Genomic DNA, 16,364 nt, shown 5'->3' with positions numbered 1-16,364 from the left:
AAGAAAAGGCAGGTCTACCACGTTAATCTGCTGAAAGAATGGATTCCGAGAAGGGGGTCCGGCTCTATACAGCTGTTTGCTCGTCAGGTGCAGGAGGAAGAGGAGTTCTAGGAGCAGTACTTTCCCACCGCAGAAGGAGCATCAACATGGCCCTGCATGGAACATTTGACTGTACAGCAGCAAAGCACTCTGAAACAACTCATACCAGAGGGTAGGTCTGGGCGATATGACTTAAAAATAATATCTCAATATTTTTAGAAGTTTGGGTGATACACGATATATATCTCAATATGTCTTGTTTTTAAATGCGGGGTGCCTTATCCCAGGGATTTTATATAGAACAATTATCCGTATTATATTAGGATGGTACAGCAGCTCCCGTCTAAAAACAGTCCATATGCACCGATGTCTCAAAAATGATTTTTTAGAGAAAACGTGAACATCATAATGCTTACGCGTTTCGACTTCCTCAGAGCACAATTATACATATACACAATATGATTCACTGTCACATAACAACAATAACACAAGTAATAGTAATCACGTAACACATGCGCTGTAAAAGGTATAGATTCAGGTAGATTTAGCACAGCCGGGTTTATAGTGGCGCATTAACATCTGCTAGACAGAGACATTTCTCCTCTGACTGTCGCGTCTCGATTATACTTACAAGTACAGCAGATTGTTAATACAAAATAGTTATAATAATAGTAATAGTAATAATGCAACTGTTGAACCACTTCACCATCTTAATAAAAAGAAAATGATACTTTCTGCATGTGTTTGCATTGTTTTCCAATATATTAAAATGCAAACAAACGTTATTATTATTTTTATACAAATTATATCAGTCTAAATTAGCGGGGGTGGGGGGTGCTTGCAGATTGAGTTCAGCCCGGCGATGAGAGCGCGGCGCAACGTGTGCGCTTGTGCATTAAAGAATCTCTTGGTTGTGTTGGTTATTGTGTGTCAGTTCACTCTCCTCCATGTCTGTCTGTGTTTCTGATGCACATTTCTTGCCACATCCGACACGTGTGGAAGAACCGGGAAGAACGCAAAACGTCCTAATGTCGAAAAATACTGCCATAAAGATTGCGAATTGCGACACCACAATATAAACGATATAGCATAATATGAAACGATAGACATTTTTCTATCGTCATACGATATATATCGTCATATCGCACAGCCCTACCAGAGGGGCTATTCCAGGAACAACCAGGCAGCCTACATAGACAACGTGGTCATTTTCAGCGAGACATGGGAGGAACATCAGCAACATCTGAGCGAAGTGTTTACCAGAATCCATGCAGCAGGACTGGTCGTCAACGCAAGCAAGTGCTCGTTAGTGCAACCCGAGGTCCAGTATCTGAGCTATGTCATCAGAGGGGGAGTTATCAAGCCACAGTTGGACAAGGTGGAGGCCATTAGGGCAAAACAGAGACCCACCACAAAGAAACAAGTGAGGTCGTTTTTGGGACCGCCGTTTCATCCCTGAGTTTTCAACTAGGGCAGCTGCCCTTAGAGTTGACACGAAAGATGAGTGCCAACCAAGTGAAATGGACTACAGAGTGTGAAACATCCTTCGCCTACCTGAAGGACGCCATGTGCCAAGAGCCGGTACTGCAGAGTCCCAACTTTGACCTCCCATTTACTGTGCAAACGGATGCCTCTAGAGAAGGACTTTGGGTGGTGCTGCTGCAGGGTGAAGGAGAGAACCGGAAACCAGTGGTCTACATCAGCAGGAAGCTGTTCCCTCATGAAATGAAGTACTCCACTGTTGAGCTAGAGTGGCTTGCAATTAAGTGGGATCTGGACACTTCAAAATATTATGTCCTAGGGAAACACTTTGCATTGGAGTCTGACCATTGAGCACTACAGTGGTTGCATAAGATGATGAACACTAACACCCGAATCACCCGGTGGCACCTGTCCATGCAACCTTTTAAATTCACAGTGAGGTACTGTGCCAGGAAGGACAATGTCATTGCCGACTTTTTGTCCCGCCTTTCAGACTGGGACAAATCTTAAGGAGGGGGGTGTGTGTTGATGCGTTTGTCCCGACCTCATCACGAACATTAGTGTTTTGAATGACAACAAGTGCACACTGATGGCGTTGCAATAAACCCACACTGTCACTTAATGTTAACGACATTGCCGCAGAATTGCGATTTAACTTTAATATAAACCACTCAAGATCCTTACCTTGGACAAATAGCACCCGCAGAGCTTCCATGTAAAGTTATATGGGTAAACACACCAGACATTCAATCTTGGTGAAAGACTGGAAAAGACACACTTTCTATGTGCTTATATGTATGCTTTGTGCTTTGTGAAAGTCTTTTAAGCTCCCTATCTTTTTGCAATGCCTTTTTCTTTTCTGGACTGTTTGGAAAAGGTAAACGCTATAGGGTTGCAACGGAGCTCATTGCTTCCGGGTTTGAGTTTCGCTGTGATCGCTCCTAGGGAGTGACACCTAGTGGTTGCTTTCAGACAGTGTTCAAGACCATACATATAGAAGCAGGGAGCACCGAGTATAATTGCAATTTCTCCTTGCAGAGATGTATGACAATAGTTTGTTTGTTTCTTTTTCTTGTCATGTCATGCAGAAATGTTTTTTGGAATTACTAATATGGAACTAAAAGCTTATGCATAAGAATTAAGGTTATAGAACATTTAGCCTTACCTGTATTTTTAGGAAAGTGGACCGGTCCAATCCGGGGAGGAGCTACAGGAAGGGGATAAAATAGGCCTTACCTCAACCTGTAGTCAGTTCAGTTTTTGAAGCCTGTGTAAGGTAGTGGCTGGTCTCAGCCAGTGCATTTAATAAGCAAAGCAAGCTTATGGTAGCGGTTCAACTGTCTCAATGGCGTAAGCCATGCGTTAGCTGTATTCTTTTTCTGTTTTTGTTTTTTTCGTGTATTTAAAGCCTAGTTTTACTGGCAAGTTTTTTATGTTTAGTTTTTGTTGTTTTTGTTTTGTGTGCAACGTTCCTGTTCCTGGGCTTCTCAGAAGTTATTGCACCGACCTGATTGACGTGGTGGACTCTTTGAATCAATAAACGTGACAACTTAATTGGTGACAAACTCTGCTCTCCTTGCCACTTATTCCACCATCCTTGGTCGCCGGGTCCATCTACTTTTTCATAAATGGTGGCAGCGGTGGGATCCAGTGGCTATAGAGTTCCCCTTTCTGTCAGAGTGTTCCCTTCCGTGTCAGTGACCCCAGTTGTTACATTGTTGGGTCTGAGATAAAAAGCCCAGGCAGAAGGCGATGCGCTCTCTGTTCCTAAAGCCGTGAGCCGGGCTTACAGTACGCTGCTCCTGTTAATGTTCACTATTCTTCACAGCTGCAGTCAGGAGTTATTAATATAAAACCTCCTTAACTCTACCCTCAACTGGTCATTTCTAAGGAGTGTTACAATATTTATATATATATATATATAAAAGCAGTTGAAGTTAGCTGTGGGCAAGGCTAGTTTGATAGGACAAACAAAACTATGTGACGTTATGATTAAAATTTCATTTTGATGAGTTGAGTTTTGAAAAGCATACTGGCCCTCACTGTAAATACTTTTCAGGGAAGTAAAATGATCTAAGTATAAGTACACTGTATAGAGCTCCTGTTGGCTAATCTCATATCCCAAACCAGACCTACTTGTTAATATAGAATGCAAACATGCCAGCCTTTGTGCCAAACCACTTCTGACATCAGAAATAAACACTGTGCAAACACAGCTTAACTCACATTAATGGTTATTAATGGTAACGGTAATGAGTTTGAATTATATATTGTATGACAGATAGCTAGTTATATAGGTTATAAACCAAAAAAAGCCCAAGTGTTTCTTAAAGCAATTACCATGCACGGTGCGTTGCTCAGTTAAGAGAAACAATAAATAATGTAAATATAGAAAATAGTTTTTGCAAACTATAAACCCAGATGGCCAATGTTAACACAGAAATATGAGGACTGATTTAACATTACTGAAGAACATCATATTTTTATTAACTGAAGATTAAAACATTACAGTTCACATAATACTGTATGTGTAAAGTGAATCCGGCACATGAGCTAAGCTTAACACATTCATGTATATTAACCAGAAGGTTTAATTTGGAATAGTGTGAAAATGTGCCTATAACCTATAGAAATGTGCCTATAGAATGTAGCCAATATTTGATTAGCTATTTTGATTTTTGATTTTGCTACAACATATGCAAGCATTCTTGCTATTGCTATTACTATTGCTTAAATGCGAGCATCCAGAGCAAGAATGCGAGACGAGCTTTTCTCAGAGTACAACTGTGTAATCTTGTGAGCAGTGTGGTTCACAATGAATGTCTATCTGGTCAACATTGAATTTGCTGAGATTTCTACTCTGATGGAGTAAAGTGTTTACATTTACTGTACTTTACATTTTGGAAAGAGCTCTTTTACAGTTGTATACATTTGATTAAGACCATCTGCACCTAACCCAATTCGTGGATTTTCAATGAACTACCAAATTGACGGACGAACACTTTTGGCACAAACGGCGCTCCATACTATGGTATCTCCAATGAAGATTGAAAAGGTAAGCCTTTTAATCGATATAGATAGACACACTCACACAAAGGTGATTTTTGAATGCGTATTGTATTCAGATTTGATTGTATTGCTCTTTAAATATGCAAGTATAGAGGCACTTTGTGTGTGCAGGTAACCTGCTGAGGTTCCGCAGGCCCACTGGAAACAAGGGTTTCTACAGTTGATTATTTTAATTTGAATGTGTGTGATTTGCTCTGTAGTAGCGTTTGCATTTAATTAATAAAATGTCTGTGATTCTACTGTACCTACTTCAACTGCAAAAAGCAACGTTGTAGATATTGTCTTGGCTAGTATGATACACTGGACATGTCTTTGTCTCTTTTGTTGCATTTAGATTTAGTGGATCAGAACAATATGAGCACACCTCGGCCGGACTGGCAGCCCTTTGACAGATCCGTTTACTTTGTGTTCTAACTGGAGACAGACAAGTGAAAATGTGTTTTGAACGGAGATGAAAAATGAATCGATGTTGTCGTGCAAGGCAACTCAAGGGTGGCATATTGTCCTGAAAGAAGATTCTCTGTTCAGCTGAAATGATGACACGCAGCGTGCTCGATGTCCTCCAGCTCCAGGGGATTTCATCTTGCAAAGTACGAAACTAAAGTATTCAATTATAAGTTCGAAAGCGGCATTTGTTTAGTGTTGATCTAAGAAATAAGCGCTGCATCAGGAAAACCAATCAAGAAAAAGACCGAGCCAGGTAGGAGTCGAACCTACAGTCTTCTGATCCGTAGTCAGACGCGTTATCCATTGCGCCACTGGCCCTCGCCATGGCCTGCTCGCCTGTGTGCAACACATTGGCAGAAAGCATCATTTATTGTAAAACTTGAATGTTGTAAATGTCATGCTTAGAACTGAGACATAGATGTGCAGTTTCAGCACAGTGCTGTTCACATGCGCAGTGTATGTCCGTGCACATGTGTTGTGGCGCTAGGTGCGCAGTGCTGTGCTCAGCGCAGGGGAATTAGCTCAGATGGTAGAGCGCTCGCTTAGCATGCGAGAGGTAGCGGGATCGATGCCCGCATTCTCCAGGCTCTTTTAGCCTCACTCGGGTGTGTTTCACTAGGAGTACATGTACAGGCCTGCTAATGCTGAAGTGCTACCTTGTTGTGTGTCTTTCTCCATCCCATTGTGGACTGTGGCCGTATTTTATCCATTGAATAGCCTACATACTCAGTGAAGGACGTGGAAATGTGACCATTGTCAGTAGATAATGTCAGACGCTCATCAGAGTGGCCATAAGTGTACACTGTATATCTGGTCCCAGTGAGCAGCAGCGGGACACTGCCGGTAGTGTGTGGAGTGCAGAGCCGCGTCACAGGCCGGGCGTCCCTTCGATAGCTCAGTTGGTAGAGCGGAGGACTGTAGAGGCTCGTCAGGCATCCTTAGGTCGCTGGTTCGAATCCGGCTCGAAGGAGAAGCGTTTTTATTAACATCCTTCATGATTGACTTTATAACAGTCTTCTGAAACGGAGCGTTTCCGATGATGATGAGCAAGAGGATAAAACGAAAATGAACGCCTTTCAGCATGACAAATGTCCAGTCAACAATGGCAGGTACAATCTTCAAAGTGGCCATAGAGAAAGATGAATGAACGCATCTCCTAGGATTCTTTTAGTCATTTGTGTTTTATAGTTGGGATGGATAGTTAACTTATACATTCATTTCAACATGTATTTTGGCAGGGGACGTCCTACTGGAAATATGTTCGTCTGTGCAATACAGGAATACATATCAGGACAAGAAGGCTATTTAGCCAGCTAACACAAGGTGTTATAACAACGATTGCAGTAAAGTTGTACGTTGTTTGAGGCCAATGCAACAGTGTGACACCGTTGTGTGAACGACACAAATAGTAACTCGTCCTACAGAAACGGTGTGGTAATATTATTAAAAATTTTAAACCCACATTTTCGCATCGTTTCTCAAATAATATACATTACATTATATTCATGTTGGCACTGACTCTTCTCCATATAGCAGAGATGAAAGTATGGCATTAGAAAAGCAGTGATGTGGTCTTTAGGAATGGTTCAAATAATTCAAAGACAAACAGGATACTCTTTCATACAGACATTATGTAACTACACAGCAAATTCATATTGTTCTTGCCTGGGAGGCGAACTTCACTGCGAACTAGTGCCACGTATACCACACCATGTGCCATTTCTACCTTAAATGTATTACTTTTATTGTAGTATGCGTGTTAATATCAGTGATAGTTTGTCATTGTAGTAGTAGTTGTAGCAGTATAATTTAGGTTAGGAAGTTAGGTTAGGTTAGGAAGTTGTATATATCAGAAACTATGTAAGAAAGTAACTAGGTTTGTAGCTGTAGTATAATAGCAGTATCTGTTGTTAATCATCATCATCATCATCATCATAATACAATGCATACCCAAAAGGCATGATGCTGTTTTAACATAAATCATAACACATTGATAATATGCAAATAGAGCCAATAAGGAAAAGACAACTTGTGATAAAATGAACAAGAAATGTCATAGGGCACCATGGGCCTAATATGAGGCTGTGAGATGATCATCCCGCAATAAATGAATAAAAATGCATGCCTCAGAAACCCAGCAGATGGCACAATGATATAACTGCATAGAGTCAAATAGTAAAGGTTATCTTTCTGTACTGCTACAACTCCAACAGCACTTCTGTCAAATTATCCTAAAAGTTATCTGGCTATCTCGGTTAGCAGCTGTGAGGAACGGGTCCGGGTGTGTTTCTTTCTTAGAATTGCGTTGATGTTGGTAAATGGATAGCTAGTAGTTTTGAGGTCGTTAATCAGGACAGGCAACAATTGGATGGGTTTTATCAATTGAATGTTATTTTTACAATCAGATGGGTTTTAAGTTGTATATTATTTTTACAATAATTCACTATATATGTATATATATATATACACTCAGCAAAAAATAAACATCCTCTCACTTTCAACTGCTTTTATTTTCAGCAAACATAACATGTGTAAATATTTGTATGAACATATAAACTGAACAAGTTTCACAGACATGTGGAATAATGTGTCCCTGAACAAAGGGGTGGGGGGTCAAAATCAAAAGTAACATCTGGTGTGGCCACCAGCTGCATTAAGTACTGCAGTGCATCTCCTCCTCATGGACTGTACCCGATTTGCCAGTTCTTGCTGTGAGATGTTACCCCACTCTTCCTCCAAGGCACTTGCAAGTTCCCAGACATTTCTGGGGGGAATGGCCCTAGCCCTCACCCTCCGATCCAACAGGTCCCAGACGTGCTCAATGGGATTGAGATCCGGGCTCTTCGCTGGCCATGGCAGAACACTGACATTCCTGTCTTGCAGGAAATCACGTCCAGTGAAGGTGGGTTTGTGCCCGTAGGCGACGTTGTTGCCGGTGATGTCTGGTAAGGACCTGCCTTACAACAGGCCTACAAGCCCTCAGTCCAGCCTCTCTCAGCCTCTCTCAGACAGTCTGAGCACTGATGGAGGGATTGTGCGTTCCTGGTGTGTAACTCGGGCAGTTGTTGTTGCCATCCTGTAGCTGTCCCGCTGGTGTGATATTCGGATGTACCGATCCTGTGCAGGTGCTGTTACAGGTGGTCTGCCACTGCGAGGACGATTAGCTGTCCTCCCTGTCTCCCTTAGTGCTGTCTTAGGCGTCTCTCAGTACGGATATTGCAATTTATTGCCCTGGCCACATCTGCAGTCCTCATGCCTCCTTGCAGCATGCCTAAGGCACATTCACGCAGATGAGCAGGGACCCTGGGCATCTTTCTTTTGGTGTTTTTCAGAGTCAGTAGAAAGGTCTCTTTAGTGTCTGAAGTTTTTATAACTGTGACCTTAATTGCCTACCGTCTGTAAGCTGTTAATGACTGTTCCACAGGTGCGTGTTCATTAATTGTTTATGGTTCATTGAACAAGCATGGAAAACATTGTTTAAACCCTTTACAATAAAGATCTGTACAGTTATTTGGATTTTTACAAAATTATCTTTAAAATACAGTGTCCTGAAAATGACACACTTTCTATGTGCTTATACGTGCGCTTTGTGCTTTGTGAAAGTCTTTTTAGCTCGCTGTCTTTTTGCAATGCCTTTTTGTTTTCTGCACTGTTTGGAAAAGGTAAACGCTATAGGGTTGCAGCGGATCTCATTGCTTCCTGGTTTGAGTTTCGCTGTGCTCGCTCCTAGGGCCCAGGAGCGACACCTAGTGGTTGCTTTCAGACAGTGTTCAGGACCATACATGCAGAAGCAGGGGGCACCGAGTGTAATGGCAATTTCTCCTTAATGCAGCCATTCGTATAGAGATGTATGACAATAGTTTGTTTGTTTCTTTTTCTTGTCATGTCATGCAGAAATGTTTTTTTGGAATTACTAATATGGAACTAAAAGCATAAGAATTAAGGTATTTTTAGGAAAGTGGACCGGTCCAATCAGGGGAGGTGCTACAGGAAGGGGATAAAATAGGCCTTACCTCAACCTGTAGTCAGTTCTGTTTTTGAAGCCTGTGTAAGGTAGTGACAGCTCTCAGCCAGTGCATTAAATAAACAAAGCAAGCTTATGGTAGCGGTTCAACTGTCTCAATGGTGTAAGCCATGAGTTAGCTGTATGCTTTTTCAGCTTTTTTGTTTTTTTTGGTTTATTTAAAGTCTAGTTGTACTGTTGTAAGTTTTTTATGTTTAGTTCTTGTTGTTTTTGTTTTGTGTGCAACATTCCTGTTCCTGGGCTTCTCATCCAGAAGTTATTGCACAGACCTGATTGCTGAGGTGGACTCTTTGAAGTAATAAACGTGACAACTTTATTGGTGACAAACTCTACTCTCCTTGCCACTTATTCCACCATCCTTGGTCGCCGGGTCCGTCTACTTTTTCACAAATGGTGGCAACAGTGGGATCCAGTGGCTATAGAATGTGATAAGACAGGGGAAAATGCCACCAAATCGTGTATGGGATGAGAGAGTCGTGGAGGATGAAGAGCAGCAGTCTGAGCAAGGAGCAGAAGGACCCAGGGCAGCGGAGGCTCAGTCTTCAGTCCAGAGCACTGCAGAGTTGGTGGACTTGCAGAAGAACTTCATGTGGCTCCAGCATGCAAGAGAGGAGCGTCTGGAAAAGGAGACACAATGACAGGACCAGCGGTGGAGAGCGCTCCAGCACCAGTTCGGGTTACTCCAGGAGGAGGTAAACCAGGACAGGAAAGACCGGCAGAAGCAAGGGGGACCTGCATCTGTCATGCCTGGTCCGGTTCTAGTGCCAGTTCCAGCCTCTCTTCAACCCTCTAGTGGCTGGATAGAAAGCCGATGAGGACATTGAGCATGACCTCACTACCTTTGAGAGGATTGCTCTAACATGTAATTGGCCAAGGGCAGAGTGGGCATTGCACCTGGTCCCCCTTTTAACAGGAAAGGCCCGAACAGCTTATGTGGCCATGGACTTACAGGACACTCAAATATATGACAAGATCAAAGAGGCAGTGTTACACAAATTTGAAATCCATGCTGAGACATACCATGAGAGATTCAGGGCTGCAAATGTGCTCACTGGAGAAACGCCCAAGGAGCTTCAAGCATGGCTTAAAGACTTGTATGAGAAATGGACGAACCCTAAGGTTCAGTCAAAGGAGGACATTGGAGAAACCATTATCCTGGAGCAGTTCATGCAGACACTGAGTCCTGACATGCGGGTTTGGATTACGGAGCATCAATCAACAACGTCTAAGGAAGCAGCGGAGTTGGCTGAGGCCTACATTGCAGCCCAACGGAGTTACACTGGGAATCGGTCCGAGAGGGATCTTCAGCCATGGTCAAATGTCCCAGGGTCTGGTAAGTCTGTGGGAGATTATAGTCGTGGTTTTAAGCACCCAGGAAAACCTCCTTTTAGACACCCTAGTCAGTCATTTAAAGGTAGGGTATGCAATCTTTTCCAGAAACATTTTTTGTTATACTGGTTGAAAGTCTCTTCACATCCTGATAGCAATCAATAATTTAAGTGGTCTAAATGTATATCTTTTGTGGAAGGAACAGGACTAAAAAAGGATCGACCAATAATTGCATTCGGTCCGAATGTAATGATAGGATGTCCTTCCTGTCTGTCAATCTATATTTGCATACCGCCACACAACTTGTTCGCGCAGACAATCACACGTCATCAGCATGGGAACCTTGACACTGTGCAGAGTGAGCGCGAGAATGGAAGGCGAGCCGCAGCTATTATTTTTTAAAACATAATAACCGTAAATAAGATGTTTACGTTCATTATTATTGTAATGTCTAACCTATGAATGTGGTAATCTGAAACTGTTGCAATCGATTCCACCCACACATCGCTCCTCCTGGCGCTGAGTGCTCTGTGCGCATGTGTGATAGAGGGGGCGTGGCTTAGGAGACGCCTCTGAAGCGAGGGTGGGCTCTATGCTTTCAATACAAGCTTGCTAACTGCTGGCTTCTCAGGATTGCATACCCTAGCTTTAAGTCTGAGAAGTCTAGCAGGGAAGCAGACCAGGAAGTTTGCTATGGATGTGGCCAGATCAGTCATATTAAACCTAAGTGTCCCTTGTGCTTTGTGCCTAGGGCTAGGGAGAACAGGAAGACTGAGGTAACGGTGAGGGAGAGAACAGTGGCTGTTAAAATCACAGGGAAAGTGTATGAAGACCTTATTGATACTGGTAGCTCTCAGACCCTAGTTAGAGCTGACTGTGTTGATCCATGTTGGTTGAGCGGGGATAAAAAAGTAAATGTTAGGTGCATTCATGGTGATGAAAGGGCTTACCCAGTGGTGGATATTAAAATGGAAGTGGCAGATCAAGCTTATGTCTTGTCTGCTGGCGTACTAAATGAAGCCCCCTATCTGGTTATTTTAGGACAAGATGTGCCCATTTTAGCTGAATTGCTGCAGGAGGGCAAGATGACAGAAGCGGAAGTACTGGTTGTGACAAGAGCACAGGCTATGAAAGACCTTGCAGATGCGCAGAAGATGTGGGATGTGTTGTCTTTATCTGCAGACGAAAAGCAGGGGCGAAAGATGAGAAGTCAGTGTCAAAAAGAGAAGTTTGAAGGCACTAAGCTGGTGGAGACAGTTCAGAACCCAGAGGTGCATGATGTCATGGACATGTTGCCTGGGGATATAGCCTCTTTGCTGAGGGAGGATGTGAGTTTGAAGTAATGTTTTGAGATGGCTGAGAGGGATTAGGACAGTGAGAAGGCTGAGAGGTTCATAATCAGAAAAGGGAAACTGTTTCACAAGGATGAGCTGGGGGAACTGTTGGTGGTACCCAAAGATCTGAGAGAGGAGGTCATGAGATTAGGGCATACCATACCTTGGGCGGGTCACTTGGATCATGCAAAGACGAGGGACAGAATCTCCATGCAATTCTTTTGGCCAGGCTGGTATAATGAGGTAGCTCAATTTTATAAATCCTGTCCAGAGTGTGACAAAGAATGTCAGAAAACTGGTGCAGTAAAGTGTGGGGACAGTGCTCCCCTTATTAGTTTACCTATTGTGGATGTGCCATTTGACAGGATTGCCATGGATGTGGTTGGGCCCTTGGAACGCAGTATTACAGGGAATCGCTACATATTGGTTGTCTGTGATTATGCAACCAGGTATCCAGAGGCATTTCCATTCAAAAAGGTAAAGTCTAGACAGGTTGCCAACATTCTGCTCCAGCTATTTTCCAGGGTAGGTGTACCAAAGGAGATCATAATAGACCAGGTAAGAAATTTTACTTCAAAATTAATGAAGCAGGTCTACCAACTCTTAGGGATTAAGGGAATTAAAACCACACAAATCACCTGCAGACTGATGGTCTGGCTGAATGTTTCAATCAAACTTTAAAGAACATGCTGCGAAAGTTTGTCTCTGAAACAGAATCCAACTGGGACCAGTGGCTCCCATACCTGCTGTTTGCATACCGAGAGGTCCCCCAAGCTTCAACTGGATTCTCGCCTTTCGAGCTCTTGTATGGTCGTCCCATGCGAGGTCCCCTTGCGGTGCTGACAGAAGCCTGGGAGGGGGAGCAGAGAGAACCAAAAATGAACATTCTTTCCTACGTCAACCGGATGAGGCAGAAGTTGGACGAACTAACCAAGTTGGTTCGGGACAACGTGACCAATTCCCAACACCAGCAGAAAACTTGGTACGACGCATCCTCCCGTAGACGTGCATTCATGCCAGGACTGCAGGTGCTGCTGTTGCTGCCCACTTCGGACAGAAGCCTACTTGCTAAATGGCAGGGCCCCTACGAGATCATGAGTAGAAAGGAGCCAGTGAATTTCGAACTCCTGCTGCCAGACAGGAGAAAGAAAAGGCAGGTCTACCACGTTAATCTGCTGAAAGAATGGATTCCGAGAAGGGGGTCCGGCTCTATACAGCTGTTTGCTCGTCAGGTGCAGGAGGAAGAGGAGTTCTAGGAGCAGTACTTTCCCACCGCAGAAGGAGCATCAACATGGCCCTGCATGGAACATTTGACTGTACAGCAGCAAAGCACTCTGAAACAACTCATACCAGAGGGTAGGTCTGGGCGATATGACTTAAAAATAATATCTCAATATTTTTAGAAGTTTGGGTGATACACGATATATATCTCAATATATCTTGTTTTTAAATGCGGGGTGCCTTATCCCAGGGATTTTATATAGAACAATTATCCGTATTATATTAGGATGGTACAGCAGCTCCCGTCTAAAAACAGTCCATATGCACCGATGTCTCAAAAATGATTTTTTAGAGAAAAAGTGAACATCATAATGCTTACGCGTTTCGACTTCCTCAGAGCACAATTATACATATACACAGTATGATTCACTGTCACATAACAACAATAACACAAGTAATAGTAATCACGTAACACATGCGCTGTAAAAGGTATAGATTCAGGTAGATTTAGCACAGCCGGGTTTATAGTGGCGCATTAACATCTGCTAGACAGAGACATTTCTCCTCTGACTGTCGCGTCTCGATTATACTTACAAGTACAGCAGATTGTTAATACAAAATAGTTATAATAATAGTAATAGTAATAATGCAACTGTTGAACCACTTCACCATCTTAATAAAAAGAAAATGATACTTTCTGCATGTGTTTGCATTGTTTTCCAATATATTAAAATGCAAACAAACGTTATTATTATTTTTATACAAATTATATCAGTCTAAATTAGCGGGGGTGGGGGGTGCTTGCAGATTGAGTTCAGCCCGGCGATGAGAGCGCGGCGCAACGTGTGCGCTTGTGCATTAAAGAATCTCTTGGTTGTGTTGGTTATTGTGTGTCAGTTCACTCTCCTCCATGTCTGTCTGTGTTTCTGATGCACATTTCTTGCCACATCCGACACGTGTGGAAGAACCGGGAAGAACGCAAAACGTCCTAATGTCGAAAAATACTGCCATAAAGATTGCGAATTGCGACACCACAATATAAACGATATAGCATAATATGAAACGATAGACATTTTTCTATCGTCATATGATATATATCGTCATATCGCACAGCCCTACCAGAGGGGCTATTCCAGGAACAACCAGGCAGCCTACATAGACAACGTGGTCATTTTCAGCGAGACATGGGAGGAACATCAGCAACATCTGAGCGAAGTGTTTACCAGAATCCATGCAGCAGGACTGGTCGTCAACGCAAGCAAGTGCTCGTTAGTGCAACCCGAGGTCCAGTATCTGAGCTATGTCATCAGAGGGGGAGTTATCAAGCCACAGTTGGACAAGGTGGAGGCCATTAGGGCAAAACAGAGACCCACCACAAAGAAACAAGTGAGGTCGTTTTTGGGACCGCCGTTTCATCCCTGAGTTTTCAACTAGGGCAGCTGCCCTTAGAGTTGACACAAAAGATGAGTGCCAACCAAGTGAAATGGACTACAGAGTGTGAAACATCCTTCGCCTACCTGAAGGACGCCATGTGCCAAGAGCCGGTACTGCAGAGTCCCAACTTTGACCTCCCATTTACTGTGCAAACGGATGCCTCTAGAGAAGGACTTTGGGTGGTGCTGCTGCAGGGTGAAGGAGAGAACCGGAAACCAGTGGTCTACATCAGCAGGAAGCTGTTCCCTCATGAAATGAAGTACTCCACTGTTGAGCTAGAGTGGCTTGCAATTAAGTGGGATCTGGACACTTCAAAATATTATCTCCTAGGGAAACACTTTGCATTGGAGTCTGACCATTGAGCACTACAGTGGTTGCATAAGATGATGAACACTAACACCCGAATCACCCGGTGGCACCTGTCCATGCAACCTTTTAAATTCACAGTGAGGTACTGTGCCAGGAAGGACAATGTCATTGCCGACTTTTTGTCCCGCCTTTCAGACTGGGACAAATCTTAAGGAGGGGGGTGTGTGTTGATGCGTTTGTCCCGACCTCATCACGAACATTAGTGTTTTGAATGACAACAAGTGCACACTGATGGCGTTGCAATAAATCCACACTGTCACTTAATGTTAACGACATTGCCGCAGAATTGCGATTTAACTTTAATATAAACCACTCAAGATCCTTACCTTGGACAAATAGCACCCGCAGAGCTTCCATGTAAAGTTATATGGGTAAACACACCAGACATTCAATCTTGGTGAAAGACTGGAAAAGACACACTTTCTATGTGCTTATATGTATGCTTTGTGCTTTGTGAAAGTCTTTTAAGCTCCCTATCTTTTTGCAATGCCTTTTTCTTTTCTGGACTGTTTGGAAAAGGTAAACGCTATAGGGTTGCAACGGAGCTCATTGCTTCCGGGTTTGAGTTTCGCTGTGATCGCTCCTAGGGAATGACACCTAGTGGTTGCTTTCAGACAGTGTTCAAGACCATACATATAGAAGCAGGGAGCACCGAGTATAATTGCAATTTCTCCCTGCAGAGATGTATGACAATAGTTTGTTTGTTTCTTTTTCTTGTCATGTCATGCAGAAATGTTTTTTTGGAATTACTAATATGGAACTAAAAGCTTATGCATAAGAATTAAGGTTATAGAACATTTAGCCTTACCTGTATTTTTAGGAAAGTGGACCGGTCCAATCCGGGGAGGAGCTACAGGAAGGGGATAAAATAGGCCTTACCTCAACCTGTAGTCAGTTCAGTTTTTGAAGCCTGTGTAAGGTAGTGGCTGGTCTCAGCCAGTGCATTTAATAAGCAAAGCAAGCTTATGGTAACGGTTCAACTGTCTCAATGGCGTAAGCCATGAGTTAGCTGTATTCTTTTTCTGTTTTTGTTTTTGTTGGTGTATTTAAAGCCTAGTTTTACTGGCAAGTTTTTTATGTTTAGTTTTTGTTGTTTTTGTTTTGTGTGCAACGTTCCTGTTCCTGGGCTTCTCAGAAGTTATTGCACAGACCTGATTGATGAGGTGGACTCTTTGAATCAATAAACATGACAACTTAATTGGTGACAAACTCTGCTCTCCTTGCCACTTATTCCACCATCCTTGGTTGCCGGGTCCGTCTACTTTTTCATAAATGGTGGCAGCGGTGGGATCCAGTGGCTATAGAGTTCCCCTTTCTGTCAGAGTGTTCCCTTCTGTGTCAGTGACCCCAGTTGTTACATTGTTGGGTCTGATATAAAAAGCCCAGGCAGAAGGCGATGCGCTCTCTGTTCCTAAGTAATAAATGTCATGCTTAGAACTGAGACATAGATGTGCAGTTTTAGCACAGTGCTGTTCATATGCGCAGTGTATGTCCGTGCAGATGTGTTGTGGCGCTAGGTGCGCAGTGCTGTGCTCAGCGCAGGGGAATTAGCTCAGATGGTAGAGCGCTCGCTTAGCATGCGAGAGGTAGCGGGATCGATGCCCGCATTCTCCAGG

At 43.2% G+C, this 16,364-nt stretch overlaps 4 non-coding genes across 4 annotated transcripts; 3 read left to right on the top strand and 1 right to left on the bottom strand.

Moving 5' to 3' along the window:
• Nucleotides 1–5,282: 5,282 nt before the first annotated feature.
• On the bottom strand, nt 5,283–5,355 carry trnar-acg (transfer RNA arginine (anticodon ACG)). Its single transcript has one exon. It is a non-coding gene; the product is annotated as a tRNA-Arg (tRNA).
• Nucleotides 5,356–5,548: 193 nt separating this feature from the next.
• Nucleotides 5,549–5,621, top strand: trnaa-agc (transfer RNA alanine (anticodon AGC)). The gene has a single exon. It is a non-coding gene; the product is annotated as a tRNA-Ala (tRNA).
• Nucleotides 5,622–5,921: 300 nt separating this feature from the next.
• On the top strand, nt 5,922–6,007 carry trnay-gua (transfer RNA tyrosine (anticodon GUA)). The gene is given in 2 exon segments: nt 5,922–5,958; nt 5,972–6,007. It is a non-coding gene; the product is annotated as a tRNA-Tyr (tRNA).
• A 10,282-nt stretch (nt 6,008–16,289) lies between these two features.
• On the top strand, nt 16,290–16,362 carry trnaa-agc (transfer RNA alanine (anticodon AGC)). The gene has a single exon. It is a non-coding gene; the product is annotated as a tRNA-Ala (tRNA).
• Nucleotides 16,363–16,364: the final 2 nt, after the last annotated feature.

This window comes from Amia ocellicauda, chromosome 2 (genome assembly GCF_036373705.1).
Source record: "Amia ocellicauda isolate fAmiCal2 chromosome 2, fAmiCal2.hap1, whole genome shotgun sequence".
NCBI lineage: Eukaryota > Metazoa > Chordata > Actinopteri > Amiiformes > Amiidae > Amia > Amia ocellicauda.
Note: the sequence above shows the minus strand (reverse complement) of the source record. Positions and strands in the feature narration are given on the sequence as shown.